The following is a 5,206-nucleotide window of genomic DNA, read 5'->3' on the forward strand; positions in this document are numbered from 1 at the left end:
TTAAGTCAGTTTAATGTATTTTCCAAATTCTCTAAAGCCAACTTTATTCTCGTAACTTAATGTCTTGCACAACTCAGGTATATACCCGCAATATATAAAAAAAAACCGCTTGTATTCAGATGTCATGTAAAATTCAATATATTAAAATCACTATTCCCCAGAAATCCTCAAGCGCAAAGTATTCGATTTGCTCTTCTGATCACACAACAGCAATTACAAAATTGCCTGATCAACAGCTCGGTGCTCAACATACTACTAAAGCCACCCGTCTCATACACGCTCATGAAATCCATTTTCCCAACATTAACATTCACTTGGGTAAACACTGGTTAGATTTAACTTGAAGCTGCCCATTATTACTGCAGTACCCACAAACTCTGCATGTCTTATTTCCTGTTTTATAACATACCCAACATTTGTATTGCAGCTTTCAATTTGATACATAACTCTCATGAATGTTTGCTTCTCCTTGCTGTTTCTAAGATCCACCTCAACAGATTCTGTGGAATCTGAGTGACGTGAGCTTTGGCGAGGTTAATGGCAGATTCAGACGAGATGTTCGGCGAGGCATATCTCAACATGGATATTATCTCACCACATCTTACCCATTCTTCTCAAGCGGCATTGTGAGATTTTCTCCAGATCTCCCGTTATACTGGTGCAATAGAGAAGGACAATGATCTTCAAGCAATGCTGTATATTCGCCAGAGAGTGGTGACAGCTCTAACCTGGGTGAGAACCTTACAGCAGGCTGGTAAAGTGCTGCGGCTGCGTCTCACTGAGATCACATCCGAAGTAGTGCATACAGATTTAATCTCCTCACTGTGGAAAGGATGTTGTAATGAACTTAAAGTTTGTTCCCTCAACAGACTTCTGCAACAAAGGTGTTAATCATCGAACCAGTGTGGAAGCAGGACGTTTGACTCATCGACAACACACTGACTCTCCGAAGACCATCTCATCCAATCCCCACCACCTACCCCACTTAGTCTTTATAACCTGGCGTTTTCCACGACTGATGTGCATAGACTCCACATCCCGGACATTATGGTTAATTTAGCTTGTCCAATCCACCTAACCTGCTCATTTAGGGACTGTGGGAGGAAACTGGGGACTGAAATTGAACTAGGATCGCTGGTGCAGTGTGGCAGCAGTGCTAACCACTGAGCTACCCAGTGTGGGCAACAAAACGTGCCTCCATAGTTCAGCCCTTGAAAAGTGACATTTGAGCAGGGAGATTCCATAGGTCCCCAAAACTCTCATTGAGCGACAGGAGGAGGACATTGAGATATTGCACGGCTTGGTCAGGAACAGGAGCAGGACCTGCAAGTCCATTGAGACTATAATGTAGGAACACCAGGAGGATATTCAGCCCAGCGAGTGTGCAAAGCAGGAACAGAGTGAGTCCAATCAGCCACTCATGCCTCTTACACAGCAATTGGAGCAGATCTTTTACAGCCTTGTGCCTGTTACACAGGAATTATGAAAGGGAACATAATCGTTATATAAGGGGAAGGACTTCAAATAATCAGCTTCACTCGGAAATGAAAAATGGTGAGAATATTATTGGGATTGAAGACAAATTGTTACAATGCGTTATGAAGGAATTAACAACAGGAGATTTCCAAAGTCAAGCCACAATCTAGCATATTCAACATAGTTTTATGAAGGATAAATTATGTTTTAATGATGTGACTAACTTTTTTTAAAAAAGCGTAACAAGCAAGGTGGATAATGGGGGTCCTTTAGATGTATTGTATCTGGACTTCCAGCCATCAGTGCCTAACGTGTCTTGAAAAAGGTTAATATGCAAGAAAAGAACACATGGGATCAGGAACAATTTACTTGCTAGGGGAGAGAATTAGCTAACTAGTAAAATCCATGATATGGAGCCACTGCTTTTGGACTGGATTGGACAAGGTCAAACATCAAACGACACCAGGTTAGAGTCCAATGGGTTTATTTGTAAACACAAGGTTTCCTTGCGCTGCTCCTTCATCAGGTGTTAGAGGGAGAGGAAGACCTTAAGCACAGAAGTCATAAGGAAAAGACCAAAGGGCTGTACAACTCATGAGTTGTACACACCTAAGATGGCTCTTAAATACTTAATCAGTTAGAATGGAGGTGCAAGTTTGATTGGTTAATATGCAAATTGCCGAATTTATTTCAAGTCACTGCCTGGAGATACCTTCAGGTGTTATCGATGTATATGAAGTAATACGTGCGGTCAGACAACGTATTCTAAGCGTGACGCCTTGTTTGGACTCTGTCTGTGTCTTGACCTGGAGTTAGAATGGTTTTATTTACAAAGTACGATTTATAAAATAACACATTGACTGAATGTCTACAAATTGTATGTTTTGGAACAAAATAAAATGCATCTGCAAATACAAATGGGAAAATGCAAATTCAACCCACAGATTTATATGTGCATTTGTGTGTGTGCATGTGCATATGTGTGAAGGGCGTGTCTATGTGAAGAGGAGAGAGAGACATTGTGTGTATGTGAGAGAGAGTGAGGTGGAGTGTGGGAGGGAGAGAGTGGCTGTGTGTGCATGGGTGTTTGAAAAAGTGGAGTACATGTGTGAAATGTGAGAGGGGGTAGTGCGTGTGTGTGTGAGTGGCAGAGAGGGAGAATGTGCATCAGTGTATGTAAGGGGGAGAGTGAGAGGGTGTGCTTATCCAGCCTAAGACACAAACAGATATGGCAACCCTCTGTCTCTGACCTTTGAGCGAACTTTGTATCCAAATGACTTTCATATGAACCAACCTTGTTAAATAGATGACCATGAACAATGTTATTCAACGTCTTACGGATGTCCAGATCGACAATGTACACCACTCCATCCCAATTAATCTTTTTAGTCGCTTCTTCAAAGAAATCTCAGTCAAGTCAGTGAGACACAATATTTCTTGCACAAAGCCATGTTTACTATCCTTAATCAATCGTTACCTTTCAAAATGTGTGAAAATCTAATGACTCATAATCCTCTTCAACAACTTAGCCACCACTGACGTCAGGCTCACTACCTTTTCCTTATTACCCTTAAATCCTTTAAGTAATGGCACCACGTTAGCCAACCTTCAGTCTTCCGGCACTTTACCTGTGGCTATTAATAATAGCACGGGGCCCAGCAATCACTTCCCCAGCTTCTCACAGAGATCTAGCGTACATCAATAAAAGCCAGGACATTTTCCGTCTTTTGCATGTTTTAAGACATCCAGCAGCTGCTCTGTAATACAGACACTTTCCAAGATGTCACTCCTATTTTCCAAAGTTCTCTAACTTCCATATCCTCCTGCACAGTAAATACTGATACAAAATATTCGTTCAATACCTCCTCCATTTCCTGTGGGTCTGCACATGGGCAGCCTTGCTGATCTTTAAGGATGTCCTATTCTCTCCACAGTTACCCTTTTGTCCTTGACGTATTTGTATAATTCCTTTGAATTCTCCTTAACTCTGTTTGCCAAAGCTATCACATGTCCCCTTTTTATGCTCCCAATGTCCCTATTAACTATACTCTTGTTGCCTTCAGACTCTTCTCGTGATTCACTTTAAATCAGGAATTAAGAGGCTAATAATGACCATTCCAATTGTCGGAAAAGTACATCTGGTTCACTGACACCTTTTAAGGAAACAAACTGCCATTCTTACCTGGTCTGGCCTACAAGTGACTCCAGACTCACAGCAATGTGGTTGACTGCTAACTGCCCTCTGGGCAATCAGGGATGGGTAATAGATGCTTGTCTAGCCTGGGACACATTCATCCTGCGAATGAATTAAGAAAACACGCTCAATTCCTGCTGTCTATACCTGACATATGCTTCCCGTTTATTCGTGACCAGAGCCTCAATTTCTATAATGCTCCAGCATTCCTTACACGCACAGCGTTACCCTTCATCCTAATAGTGCCATAATGTCTCTGTATTCCTGACACCTCATTTCTGAAGCCTTCCCCCTTCCCAAATGACCCCCTTTTCTGAGAATATCTGTCCCAATCGAATTTGGAAAATTATTGGTTAAATCGTCAAAATTGTTTTTCAACAATTTAGAACGTTAAGTTTTAGACGTGGTTCATCCTTTTCCATCTCTATTTTAAAACTAATAGAATTATGATGACTCCGCCACTGAAACCTCAAACACCCGCTCCCCACTGCCTTATGTCCCAAGGGTAAGGTGACGTTTAGCTCCTTCTCTGTGATGTAGAGCATTGGTCAAGCTGCTGCAGCTTTGTAACTGGGAATGGGGGTCAGCAGAGTCTTCGACTCATTGGGTTGATTCTAACAATAATTTGTCTCAGTGACATTTTCATTGAGTGTGACAGAGGGATGTTCTGCACGAGGCTGAGCTAGTTTCCCGGTGCTATCTTATCTAACTCAACTAATTATCTACCCACCTCACCCCACGGCATCCCTCTCATTCAATCCCAGCCCGATTCTCCCACCTATCATGGCTGTAGGTACTCAGCATCGCCCGTATATCCCTGGATATTCTGCGATCCCTGGCACTGGTGCCATCTTTAAAAGGCCAATGGGCACACGATTGAGCATTCTCTGTTTGGAGCTGCCCTGCACAGGTTACCCCGAGCATGGCAGATAAGTGGCAATTACACCACGGTTTGTCGACAGGGGCACAGAGGTCCTGGTGGATGGACTAGTACAGACAAGGACCATTCTCTTCCCAGAGGGGGCCACACCACCAGACCCACCAAGCATGGTCTGAGCTCAGTGCAGTATCTGTGGTTCTGAAAGAATGTCCAGTAATACAGGACAAGCATCAATAACCTTCCCCTCTCTGACAGGATAAAGCTTACCTTATACTGTCTGCTCCCTCACACTCACTGTATATCTGCTATAGCACCAAACCCCGATCAAGGCTCATGATCCACACTTTCACTGCTGCATGTAGCACTCTCCCTCTCTCTTTCCCTCTACTATACCTCTTTCACTAAGAGCACTGCATGGATACAACACTGTTGACTGACTCCCTCTGGACACACCACCATCTCCCACCTGCACACCTCACCTCCCCACCTGCTCCAGCGCTTTCAGCATGGTCACCCAATCCCACCCTCACTCCATCCTTCCCCGTCTCCTATTCCAGGAGAAACAGCGTGGAATAGGACAGCCGTGTGGTGGAGTGTCCGATATCCATCTATCCCCCCAACACTCCGTACCTGTGTGTCTGTATTTCCCTCTGTGA

General features: G+C 43.5%; 1 long non-coding RNA gene across 1 annotated transcript in view; it reads right to left on the reverse strand.

Moving 5' to 3' along the window:
• The window catches only part of LOC122550282, a 10,506-nt gene that overhangs the window by 2,525 nt on the left and 2,775 nt on the right, over window positions 1-5,206 (reverse strand). The window contains exon 2 of the long non-coding RNA XR_006311786.1: window positions 3,659-3,772. This is a non-coding gene — a long non-coding RNA (uncharacterized LOC122550282). The remainder of the gene's footprint in view (window positions 1-3,658; window positions 3,773-5,206) is intronic.

Source organism: Chiloscyllium plagiosum, chromosome 5 (genome assembly GCF_004010195.1).
Source record: "Chiloscyllium plagiosum isolate BGI_BamShark_2017 chromosome 5, ASM401019v2, whole genome shotgun sequence".
Lineage (NCBI taxonomy): Eukaryota > Metazoa > Chordata > Chondrichthyes > Orectolobiformes > Hemiscylliidae > Chiloscyllium > Chiloscyllium plagiosum.